At 39.1% G+C, this 14,020-nt stretch overlaps 1 protein-coding gene across 3 annotated transcripts in view; it reads right to left on the reverse strand.

Moving 5' to 3' along the window:
* The window catches only part of Ctnna3 (catenin alpha 3), a 1,520,222-nt gene that overhangs the window by 334,578 nt on the left and 1,171,624 nt on the right, over positions 1 to 14,020 (reverse strand).

The raw sequence follows: 14,020 nt of genomic DNA on the forward strand, positions 1-14,020 counted from the left end.
AATCAGATAACAGAATAACTACAGTTCATAGAAATAGCAACGAGATAGACTCAAGTTGATAAAACTCATACACAACTCAGAATTAACCCAGATCACTTTTGAAGCCCACCCAAAGAGAACTATATTTATTTCAAATGTTCATGGTTACATCAAAGGAATATTTTAGTTAACATTTTAATTATTTGTTTGCCAATACAATATTTAAAACAAACGTCAAGCAGTGATATTCAATATAGCTTAAGTAATATTTAGCACATTAAGAGTGTTGGTCCGTCCCCGAGTACTCAGTGAATTGCATTTAATGTCCAACATGCACCTCTGAATAGCATTTTTTCCTTGAACTAAATATAGGTTCAGTCAATTTTTTTATTTCTAGCTAATACCCACAGTTTGGGGGGTTGTTGTTTGTAATATTTTTGTAGGAATAATTGTAACTATCATTTAAGTAATTTCAATGAGTCTGATTGGTATGGAATATTAATGATACAAAACATCATGGAATGCTTAATGAGTTTTATCTACATGATGTTGTAGGATAAGACATTTGAACTTTCTCCCCACCGAGGCAATAGAACGATCTCTAAAATCAAAATATAATTTGCGCCAAATAAAAGGATCATGTTAAGAGTGGCTCTCACGCTTGCTCAGGGGATCTTTTATCTTGTAAAGTTTAATGCTCATTAATTGGTAATGTTAACAGATACAGGACACAGGGAGAAAGGAGATGGGAGGTGTGCTGTCCCCTATGGCTTCTCCTTGGAGGTCCTTCATCCTTTGCCCATTAAACCTCCTTTGCAGCTGACACAGTGGTATATCTAGTTTTTTTTTTTTTTATCCTGCCCTTTGTTCTAAGATCAACCAGGGCCACTATGAATAGCTAACAGAATCAGCTGAATAAATTCCTTTGCAGGTGTGGGGCTGGCAGGGGAGTGTGTTTAGCTCATTTGAATAACTGATTCTCTTCTGCCTGGTGGTTTAGAACAATCCCTCCAGCTCTGTGGGTTTCCTTGATATTGGTTCCCCTGCAGTGTCTCTGCACCCTCTCTTCATGATGAGCAGAGACAAGTTAGTCTGTCTGTGTCTTTCTGTGTCTGTCTGTGTCTGTCTGTCTCTCTGTCTCTGTCTCTGCCTCTGTCTCTCTCTGTCTCTGTCTCTCTGTCTCTGTCTCTGTCTCTCTCTCTCTCTCTCTCTCTCTCTCTCTCTCTCTCTCTGTGTGTGTGTGTGTGTGTGTGTGTGTGTGTGTGCCTAATATCCATATCCTGCAGGTGAGATTTTATTTCCATGTTTTAATACTTCTGTATCCTTCAACGCCCCATGTAAGACGAAAATGAGTGATCTCACTTTCTTTCTGTCTCGTTCTCTTTCTCTGTGCATATATTAATGTCCTTTGAGGATTATTATAATTCTGCTAACAAGCTTCACTCGTAAAACACAGAAAAAAATAGACTATCATTTGGGGACATATCTACAGAGCTTTCTAGAATAAAACTACTCATCATCTGGGAACATATCTACAGAACTTTCTGGAACAAGATTACTCTACGTCATGATAATCGGTTCACTCGACCCTAAGCACTGTACCTTGACATGGACGTGTGTCTTTCAATTTCTTTTCCATTAGTTTGGATCACTTTGGCTCCTGTTGCTCTCTACAGAGCTGGAGAAGCTACCAAAGGAAGGACTCTAGAGCTTGGGCTAACACAAAGAAATATGAATGCCCCAAGAAAAGAATGTATCCTAATGCCAAGGTCCTATGAGAATAAGTCTTGTGAGCTCTGCCTAGTCTCCAGTGTTCTAGACATCACTGTGGAAGTCCCTGTTAAACACAATATGCTAAGTAAGGTTTTAACGGGGGAAGGGGGTGGTAGGGAGGAGGTTCTCTGAGAGCAGAAAATGGGGACTGTGAAGGTTTCCTTATAGGAATGTGCATAGCATCCTCAGGCCCGGAATCAGACAGCAAGTACTGAGGAAAGACCATAGTGGTAAGAAGAAGCTTCACTCGTGGTCAAGTCCCAAGGAAACCTCACAAGGAAACCTCTCTTTGTCAGAGAAGTTTAAAGTCACTGAAGAGGTGCCTACAGAGGAATCGGGTGCTTCTGTTCTTACATTCCTTTCCTCTCCATTCCTTCATCCCTCTATCTTCTTAGTTTTCTCTCCTGATTTTGTCTTTGAGAATAATTGTTCCCCTTAAACTCTTGGAAGCACACAGAGAGATATCTGTGAGACAGATGCTGCAGGGGTTGGGAAAAAGATAGTCCAGGATAACCTGCACTCTCCAATGAAGGGTAGAACAAATGGTAGGGCATCTTACTCTTGCCCTGGACTGTTTCCTGGAAGAATGTTCTAGACTATACACTGTCAGAAGACACCTAAGCAAAACATGCCATGTGGGGAGAGCTGAAATGAACAAGACTGTCAGAGCAGTCACAAACAAGGAGAGTGTTGTTCAGATAATAAGTTTCAGACGTTTCCATGCAGGTTTCCTGGAGTCTTTGGCTGAAAACGAATGCAAGAAGGTATTCCAAGAAACGTTGCAAAGACTGCCTGCCCGTGAAATTCAGTTCCTGGGGGAGACTCAGTAACCAGAAGATGCTTCTCAGTTCCAAGCACTGAGGAACAAACAGAGCGCTCTGCGCCCACATGACCGTTTTCACTTCAGAGTCAAACTTAGGAGGAGAGATTATTTCAAAACATAATGGGCATACACTTGTGTATTTAGTATTCCATCTCTGGAGAAACCCCAATTTCCAGGCCACAGTGAGAGCCAGGAGCTATCTACCAAGTCTTAAGTGTCTCAAGGATTTATAAACAATATGATATGAACTCTAAAAGCCAGAAAATACTTCCACTACCCCAAATACACCTCATCTTCCTATCAGAATTATTTCCTTAAATGAGCCCACCATCTGAACAAACAGAAGTCTAGGAATTCTTTTGCATGTGATTGGCTGTTCATCTGCCTTAAATCTACCTCATCGGTTCTATGGAAAATGATCACACTGCTGGCTTCCTTGTCTTTGGTTTGATTTAATGTTTCCTTAAATAAGAGAGGAGAGGCAAATAATTTTAACATTAGCAAGAACTAAATACAAATTGGCTTCAGGACAAATGAAACTTTCAGTCAGTATCTGCATCATGTTATCAACCACATGTACTTTATCATCAAGTATTACATGTAGCATTTAGGTTAACATGAAATCTACATTCATACTGTGATGAGAAGCGATCATTTAAGCCAGTGCAAACTGCTGGCCTTCAGTCCGCTTTAATTAGTTTATTGCCATGTTTAAACAGGATTCAAGTATTTAAAAGGGACTGAGGTACAACTAAGCTTAACCTTTATCTGACCCATTTAAACACAGGAGGCAAAACAGTAATTATAATCAACAAAGTATTTTCTAATTAAGCAAGAAATGTAGAATGATTACTATTTTATAATGTGGCACTGGAGTTAATTTCTGATTAAACAGAGGAAGGGAGTCCGGATACAGTATGAGCATCCTTGCTCATCTGTGGTGAGACCACTTGACCCAATGTGAGATGAGGTAGCTGGATATGAGGGTGCTCGACCACACAGAGGAATCTGTACTCCATTCCACAAATGTGTGTCTGAAACATTTTGGAGTCTTTGGGGGCCAAAAGCAAACACTGAAATAGGCAGAGCCATGTACAAGTCAGGTATAGAAATCCGAACAGCAATCAAGAGTCTCTGTATGTATTTGTATATTTGTTCATAGCTATATGATATTATGACTTATATTCTTATGATATATCATATATAATATATAACAAAATGCATAACAAGTAGTACACAACATATAATAATATATGATGTATGATATATAAGGCATAATATAATTTATAATATTATATATATTATATAATCACAATAATATTCAAAGAAAAAGGGATCAAGGAAGAAATTAGAAGGAAGGAATTTGGAAGGGTCTGAAGGATGGAAAAGGAGAGAGAAAACTGATGTAATTACATTTAATTAAATTTATAAAACTGAAAAATTTATAAATAAAATAGGTCCCTCAGTAATAGGCATCATATTTTCCCCTTCAGTATTGACAGTATTTTCTTCTAAATTATTGAACAAAAACACAAATATTTACTGAGCTCCTTCAATATGCACAGCTTTCAGAGACAGAAATCATCCTCTTATGTTAAAGAACACAGAGTGGGGCAGAGCGGAAGAGACCACCAACACTGCTCACCCCTGCCCACATCCCTGGCCCAAGAGGAAACTGTATAAGGCCTCTGGGCTCCCGTCGGGGAGGGCCCAGGAGGGGCAGGACCCCTGCCTGAGACACCGCCTGAACCTGAAGGAAACAGACCAGATAAACAGTTCTCTGCACCCAAATCCCGTGGGAGGGAGAGCTAAACCTTCAGAGAGGCAGAGAAGCCTGGGAAACCAGAAGAGACTGCTCTCTGCACACACATCTCGGACGCCAGAGGAAAAAGCCAAAGACCATCTGGAACCCTGGTGCACTGAAGCTCCCGGAAGGGGCGGCACAGGTCTTCCTGGTTGCTGCCGCTGCAGAGAGCCCGTGGGCAGCACCCCATGAGCGAACTTGAGCCTCGGGACCACAGGTAAGACCAAATTTTCTGCTGCAAGAAAGCTGCCTGGTGAACTCAAGACACAGGCCCACAGGAACAGCTGAAGACCTGTAGAGAGGAAAAACTACACGCCCGAAAGCAGAACACTCTGTCCCCATAACTGACTGAAAGAGAGGAAAACAGGTCTACAGCACTCCTGACACACAGGCTTATAGGACAGTCTAGCCACTGTCAGAAATAGCAGAACAAAGTAACACTAGAGATAATCTGATGGCGAGAGGCAAGCGCAGGAACCCAAGCAACAGAAACCAAGACTACATGGCACTATCGGAGCCCAATTCTCCCATCAAAACAAACATGGAATATCCAAACACACCAGAAAAGCAAGATCTAGTTTCAAAATCATTTTTGATCATGATGCTGGAGGACTTCAAGAAAGACGTGAAGAACTCCCTTAGAGAACAAGTAGAAGCCTACAGAGAGGAATCGCAAAAATGCCTGAAAGAATTCCAGGAAACCATAAGTAAACAAGTAGAAGCCCATAGAGAGGAGACACAAAAATCCCTGAAAGAATTCCAGGAAAACATAAATAAACAAGTAGAAGCCCATAGAGAGGAGACACAAAAATCCCTGAAACAATTCCAGGAAAACACAATCAAACAGTTGAAGGAATTAAAAATGGAAATAGAAGCAATCAAGAGAGAACACATGGAAACAACCCTGGATATAGAAAACCAAAAGAAGAGACAAGGAGCTGTAGATACAAGCTTCACCAACAGAATACAAGAGATGGAAGAGAGAATCTCAGGAGCAGAAGATTCCATAGAAATCATTGACTCAACAGTCAAAGATAATGTAAAGGGGAAAAAGCTACTGGTCCAAAACATACAGGAAATCCAGGACTCAATGAGAAGATCAAACCTAAGGATAATAGGTATAGAAGAGAGTGAAGACTCCCAGCTCAAAGGACCAGTAAATATCTTCAACAAAATCATAGAAGAAAATTTCCCTAACCTAAAAAAAGAGATACCCATAGACATACAAGAAGCCTACAGAACTCCAAATAGATTGGACCAGAAAAGAAACACCTCCCGTCACATAACTGTCAAAACACCAAACGCACAAAATAAAGAAAGAATATTAAAAGCAGTAAGGGAAAAAGGTCAAGTAACATATAAAGGCAGACCTATCAGAATCACACCAGACGTCTCGCCAGAAACTATGAAGGCCAGAAGATCCTGGACTGATGTCATACAGACCCTAAGAGAACACAAATGCCAGCCCAGGTTACTGTATCCAGCAAAACTCTCAATTAACATTGATGGAGAAACCAAGATATTCCATGACAAAACCAAATTTACACAATATCTTTCTACAAATCCAGCACTACAAAGGATAATAAATGGTAAAGCCCAACATAAGGAGGCAAGCTATACCCTAGAAGAAGCAAGAAACTAATCGTCTTGGCAACAAAACAAAGAGAATGAAAGCACACAAACATAACCTCACATCCAAATATGAATATAACGGGAAGCAATAATCACTATTCCTTAATATCTCTCAACATCAATGGCCTCAACTCCCCAATAAAAAGACATAGATTAACACACTGGATACGCAACGAGGACCCTGCATTCTGCTGCCTACAGGAAACACACCTCAGAGACAAAGACAGACACTACCTCAGAGTGAAAGGCTGGAAAACAACTTTCCAAGCAAATGGTCAGAAGAAGCAAGCTGGAGTAGCCATTCTAATATCAAATAAAATCAATTTCCAACTAAAAGTCATCAAAAAAGATAAGGAAGGACACTTCATATTCATCAAAGGAAAAATCCACCAAGATGAACTCTCAATCCTAAATATCTATGCCCCAAATACAAGGGCACCTACATACGTAAAAGAAACCTTACTAAAGCTCAAAACACACATTGCACCTCACACAATAATAGTGGGAGATTTCAACACCCCACTCTCATCAATGGACAGATCATGGAAACAGAAATTAAACAGTGATGTCGACAGACTAAGAGAAGTCATGAGCCAAATGGATTTAACAGATATTTATAGAACATTCTATCCTAAAGCAAAAGAATATATCTTCTTCTCAGCTCCTCATGGTACTTTCTCCAAAATTGACCATATAATTGGTCAAAAAACGGGCCTCAACAGGTACAGAAAGATAGAAATAATCCCATGCGTGCTATCGGACCACCACGGCCTAAAACTGGTCCTCAATAACAATAAGGGAAGAATGCCCACATATACGTGGAAATTGAACAATGCTCTACTCAATGATAACCTGGTCAAGGAAGAAATAAAGAAAGAAATTAAAAACTTTTTAGAATTTAATGAAAATGAAGGTACAACATACCCAAACTTATGGGACACAATGAAAGCTGTGCTAAGAGGAAAACTCATAGCGCTGAGTGCCTGCAGAAAGAAACAGGAAAGAGCATATGTCAGCAGCTTGACAGCACACCTAAAAGCTCTAGAACAAAAAGAAGCAAATACACCCAGGAGGAGTAGAAGGCAGGAAATAATCAAACTCAGAGCTGAAATCAACCAAGTAGAAACAAAAAGGACCATAGAAAGAATCAACAGAACCAAAAGTTGGTTCTTTGAGAAAATCAACAAGATAGATAAACCCTTAGCCAGACTAACAATAGGACACAGAGAGTGTGTCCAAATTAACAAAATCAGAAATGAAAAGGGAGACATAACTACAGAATCAGAGGAAATTCAAAAAATAATCAGATCTTACTATAAAAACCTATATTCAACAAAATTTGAAAATCTTCAGGAAATGGACAATTTCCTAGACAGATACCAGGTATCGAAGTTAAATCAGGAACAGATAAACCAGTTAAACAACCCCATAACTCCTAAGGAAATAGAAGCAGTCATTAAAGGTCTCCCAACCAAAAAGAGCCCAGGTCCAGACGGGTTTAGTGCAGAATTCTATCAAACCTTCATAGAAGACCTCATACCAATCTTATCCAAACTATTCCACAAAATTGAAACAGATGGAGCCCTACTGAATTCCTTCTACGAAGCCACAATTACTCTTATACCTAAACCACACAAAGACACAACAAAGAAAGAGAACTTCAGACCAATTTCCCTTATGAATATCGATGCAAAAATACTCAATAAAATTCTGGCAAACCGAATTCAAGAGCACATCAAAACAATCATCCACCATGATCAAGTAGGCTTCATCCCAGGCATGCAGGGATGGTTTAATATACGGAAAACCATCAACGTGATCCATTATATAAACAAACTGAAAGAACAGGACCACATGATCATTTCATTAGATGCTGAGAAAGCGTTTGACAAAATTCAACACCCCTTCATGATAAAAGTCCTGGAAAGAATAGGAATTCAAGGCCCATACCTAAACATAGTAAAAGCCATATACAGCAAACCAGTTGCTAACATTAACCTAAATGGAGAGAAACTTGAAGCAATCCCACTAAAATCAGGGACTAGACAAGGCTGCCCACTCTCTCCCTACTTATTCAATATAGTTCTTGAAGTTCTAGCCAGAGCAATCAGAAAACAAAAGGAGATCAAGGGGATACAGATCGGAAAAGAAGAGGTCAAAATATCACTATTTGCAGATGACATGATAGTATATTTAAGTGATCCCAAAAGTTCCACCAGAGAACTACTAAAGCTGATAAACAACTTCAGCAAAGTGGCTGGGTATAAAATTAACTCAAATAAATCAGTTGCCTTCCGCCATACAAAAGAGAAACAAGCCGAGAAAGAAATTAGGGAAACAACACCCTTCATAATAGACCCAAATAATATAAAGTACCTCGGTGTGACTTTAACCAAGCAAATAAAAGATCTGTACAATAAGAACTTCAAGACACTGAGGAAAGAAATTGAAGAAGACCTCAGAAGATGGAAAGATCTCCCATGCTCATGGATTGGCAGGAATAATATAGTAAAAATGGCCATTTTACCAAAAGCAATCTACAGATTCAATGCAATCCCCATCAAAATACCAATCCAATTCTTCAAAGAGTTAGACAGAACAATTTGCAAATTCATCTGGAATAACAAAAAACCCAGGATAGCTAAAGCTATCCTCAACAATAAAAGGACTTCAAGGGGAATCACTATCCCTGAACTCAAGCAGTATTACAGAGCAATAGTGATAAAAACTGCATGGTATTGGTACAGAGACAGACAGATAGACCAATGGAATAGAATTGAAGACCCAGAAATGAACCCACACACCTATGGTCACTTGATTTTTGACAAAGGAGCCAAAACCATCCAATGGAAAAAAGATAGCATTTTCAGCAAATGGTGCTGGTTCAACTGGAGGTCAACATGTAGAAGAATGTAGATCGATCCATCCTTATCACCCTGTACAAAACTTAAGTCCAAGTGGATCAAGGACCTCCACATCAAACCAGATACACTCAAACTAATAGAAGAAAAACTAGGGAAGCATCTGGAGCACATGGGCACTGGAAAAAATTTCCTGAACAAAACACCAATGGCTTATGCTCTAAGATCAAGAATCGACAAATGGGATCTCATAAAACTGCAAAGCTTCTGTAAGGCAAAGGACACTGTGGTTAGGACAAAACAGCAACCAACAGATTGGGAAAAGATCTTTACCAATCCTACAACAGATAGAGGCCTTATATCCAAAATATACAAAGAACTCAAGAAGTTAGACCGCAGGGAAACAAATAACCCTATTAAAAAATGGGGTTCAGAGCTAAACAAAGAATTCACAGCTGAGGAATGCCAAATGGCTGAGAAACACCTAAAGAAATGTTCAACATCTTTAGTCATAAGGGAAATGCAAATCAAAACAACCCTGAGATTTCACCTCACACCAGTGAGAATGGCTAAGATCAAAAGCTCAGGTGACAGCAGATGCTGGCGAGGATGTGGAGAAAGAGGAACACTCCTCCATTGTTGGTGGGATTGCAGACTGGTACAACCATTCTGGAAATCAGTCTGGAGGTTCCTCAGAAAATTGGACATTGAACTGCCTGAGGATCCAGCTATACCTCTCTTGGGCATATACCCAAAAGATGCCTCAACATATAAAAGAGACACGTGCTCCACTATGTTCATCGCAGCCTTATTTATAATAGCCAGAAAATGGAAAGAACCCAGATGCCCTTCAACAGAGGAATGGATACAGAAAATGTGGTACATCTACACAATGGAATATTACTCAGCTATCAAAAACAACGAGTTTATGAAATTCGTAGGCAAATGGTTGGAACTGGAAAATATCATCCTGAGTGAGCTAACCCAATCACAGAAAGACATACATGGTATGCACTCATTGATAAGTGGCTATTAGCCCAAATGCTTGAATTACCCTAGATCCCTAGAACAAACGAAACTCAAGACGGATGATCAAAATGTGAATGCTTCACTCCTTCTTTAAATGAGGAAAAAGAATACCCTTGGCAGGGAAGGGAGAGGCAAAGATTAAAACAGAGACTGAAGGAACACCCATTCAGAGCCTGCCCCACATGTGGCCCATACATATACAGCCACCCAATTAGACCAGATGGATGAAGCGAAGAAGTGCAGACCGACAGGAGCCGGATGTAGATCGCTCCTGAGAGACACAGCCAGAATACAGCAAATACAGAGGCGAATGCCAGCAGCAAACCACTGAACTGAGAATAGGTCCCCCGTTGAAGGAATCAGAGAAAGAACTGGAAGAGCTTGAAGGGGCTCGAGACCCCAAAAGTACAACAATGTCAAGCAACCAGAGCTTCCAGGGACTAAGCCACTACCCAAAGACTACACATGGGCTGACCCTGGGCTCTGACCTCATAGGTAGCAATGAATATCCTAGTAAGAGCACCAGTGGAAGGGGAAGCCCTGGGTCCTGCTAAGACTGAACCCCCAGTGAACTAGACTATGGGGGGAGGGAGGCAATGGGGGGAGGGTTGGGAGGGGAACACCCATAAGGAAGGGGAGGGGGGAAGGGGATGTTTGCCCGGAAACCGGGAAAGGGAATAACACTCGAAATGTATATAAGAAATACTCAAGTTAATAAAAAAAAAAAAAAAAGAACACAGAGTGGGGAAAAGAAAAAGATGAATAACATGAACTTTGCATGCAGTTTATAAGACTTATTAATAATTGTTTTGTTTCCATTACTAGAGTATAGACATTGCATGAAAAATATATTAGTTTTCGGTGTACTTTGATACGAACATATGTGCCATGCATTGACAGATGTGTTGCAGGTTGATGATGGGAAGCTACAATTTATGTCATGGTGGTGCATAATCTTTATTATCTGCATATTTTGGCTAAGAAAATGAAGCCCGATCATTTCATATATTATTTGTACAGAGTTCAATAAATAAATGTATAACATGGGATTATTTTTAATATGTGTTGCTATGACTATCCCTAAGGAAAAGCAAAATCTGCAAAGAGCCCTTCAGACCTTAATTCTGACATAATTACTTATATGTGCAAATACATAGAGAAGTTTAGCCACACGGTTAGGCAGCTAATTGTGTTGAAAATACAATTGCCTGCACGTAAGATAATCGCGCCCCTAGGGTGCACACTTCTGCTTCAGAGCGATTTTTAAGCCCTCAGGAATTTCAGTTACCTCTTGACTCTTGGAAAACAATATCGAAACCCAGACAACTAGATGGTCCTGTGCATCTGTTTCATGGCCACAACATTAAATTTGATTGCAAAACAACAGTGAGAGATTAAAAGTTGGAAAGTCGGCGACTGTGAACGTGACAAACAGCAATGCTTATACCATCAATTTTCCTTTTATAAGGTGAGTAATTGAGTCACATCAGGATCCGATGTCCTTCACAGTAGGAAAGTAGGCGTTTATTGCAAATTCTAACCTTGGTAGTCAAGTTTAGTTCCTACCGCCATTCTAGATCAATGAGTAGCTTTGCAACATGGGAAAGGACCTGAAGTTTGAACTTGTTGGTCACCACTCATGTTAAAAGACACACATACAAGTCATAAAATACTAAGGAATAAACAATTGTTCTCCCAGAGGAGGAAGACCCCTTTGAATTTTTTACTGGTGGCAGTAAAGATTTCTTTCAAGTCAACCATCATGCTGTATCAATTTTCTTCGCTTTATTAACATGAGTCCCTATATTCAAGCTTCAGTATGTTTTCCTTGTAAGAAGGTGTTTGCTTACAAGGGAAATATGCAGGAACCTGAATGCAGTTTTAAAAGCACATTTCTTAAAAATTTACCAAGAGTAAATTGGCCAGATTTTACATTTTTATGAGTCGATTATACTTAGCATGACTTCCATTCATTTGGCTATGTCCTGATACATTTTTAACTAAGATTTTCTTTCTAAAAGTATTTCTGGGCATATTGACATTTCATGATTTTGGTATGCTAGTCATGGTTTGTTTCTAAATATTGTTTATGGGAAAGAAACATGGTATAATTGCCAGCTTAGGAGAAAAGCACTTAAAATGTGGAGAACAAAATTCTTTCAAACAAAAAAATGTCAGCTACAAGACTCCAAGATTGCCTTCTCTGTGTGCAGTTCTCCAAGGGTTGGCATTGGCACATGCTAATGGCATTTCATCCTCATGGGGATATCCACGGCAGGTGTTTCATTTACCAGCTTACTGCCTGAAAGATGAATTTCTACCCCTTAAGTTTAAATAAAGGTATTAATCATTCATCCGTGGGCACACTAGTGTCACATGGTTTGCCAATAGATTTAAATCCATTATCCTTACTTCTAACAGCAAAGTTTTACAATAAATATTATTAGCATTTTATAAATAAAAAGCATGCTGTTTTGTTACTAATTATAATTAATTAAGCAGATAGGAGATTCAAAATCAGGGGATCATAACTTTTCAGTGTTCTTAGACTAAATGTTATCAAGGGACAAGTCTTAGGCATTCAGAAGCCTACCTGGATGTTACACTACAGCTCCTGGATGTTACTCCCATGATGAGTGATTGCAAAACCTTGTCAATTCAAACTCTTTACCAACTAGAAAGCTTTTCAATTGTCCTTCTATTATCAATGCAGCTTGGATAAATTCTCCATGCAAGAGTCTTGATGGTCATAATTTTCTTTGCTGGGACTTAATGGTTATTTGATAAATACTATATAATATGACTTGGAAATAGATAAATAGTTCATGCAGTCACTGGGAAGAGAAAGCCTAGGATCTGCCCATGGTAGAAGTACCAGTCTCCAGCCTCATGGTAAAGCACCAAAGAATATTAGGAAAGGTGGTCTTTCTCAAGTAGTAGAAAAGAAGGGTAAATTTATACTTCTTTTTTTTCTTCTAGCCAAACCCTCAGTGGACCAAATGATGCCTGGGCAGAGTGAGGACGAGCCATTTTCTTTGCACTACTCATTCAAATGCTAACATCACCAGGAAAAACTCCAAGGCAACCTAGATATGATGCTTGCTCTGCTCAGATAACTGACTCCACAAGTGGATACTTTCACAGTCTGTCATCAAATGCAATACATAGCACCACACTGAACACACCAGTCTTCGTTTTATTTAGTGTGCATGAGGACCAACCATAACTTCTCACTCACTGTTGTTCAAAATTTAGTCAAATACTTTTTTATATCTAACTTTGAAATCCTTGATTGTAAGAAAAAGATCCTTAAAAGGAAGATAGGAAACAATCTCCCTTTCCTAGAGCTACTATGGAGTTCAGGAACATTAGCCACCGCTGTCTCATAGGCATACTCTAGTATGCCAAGGAGCCTTTGTAGTTTACTACTGTCCATTATACAAATGAAGACTTTCTCTGTGTGTATATAGATATATGGATGTGCCAGCGTTTGTGTAGGTATGCATGCATATGTGTTTGTATATGTATGGAGGCCAAAGTTCAATGTCCCATGTTTCTCTCAATTGCACTCCATCTCAGTTTTTGAGACAGGGTCTCTCATTGAATCCAGAAGTTAGGGATACAGTTGTTTCTACACTCTGTCCCCCACACCACAGCACTGCAGCTGTACATGTGAGCCCAGCTATTCATGGGAGATAAAGGTCTGAACTCAGACCTTCATGCTTGTAAGGCAGAGACTTTACTTAAATAAAAAGTTTGTTATTTTTAAGATTATAAAATAATCATAACATTTTCTTCCCTTGTTTCCTGTCAAATTATTCCAATTGCCTGTCCTTGCTGTATTTAAAATTCATGGCCTCTTTTATTCGATAGTCGTTATTTGTTATTGAACACACATCTATAATCTATATCTATATCTATTCTATATCTGTAACTATATCTACCTATATATCTAATCTATATATATGTACCTAATCTATATCTATATATCAAATATGCATGCACATTCCTAAGTATAGCATTCTTAGTCTGTATAATGTTAGCTTCATGCATATTTTTCAGTGCTGATTATTTGTTATTGGATAATCATACTTTTTTCAACTTGAAAATATTTTGTTT

The sequence above is a fragment of the Rattus norvegicus genome, chromosome 20, assembly GCF_021556685.1.
Source record: "Rattus norvegicus strain SHRSP/BbbUtx chromosome 20, alternate assembly SHRSP_T2T, whole genome shotgun sequence".
NCBI classification, from domain to species: Eukaryota; Metazoa; Chordata; class Mammalia; order Rodentia; family Muridae; genus Rattus; species Rattus norvegicus.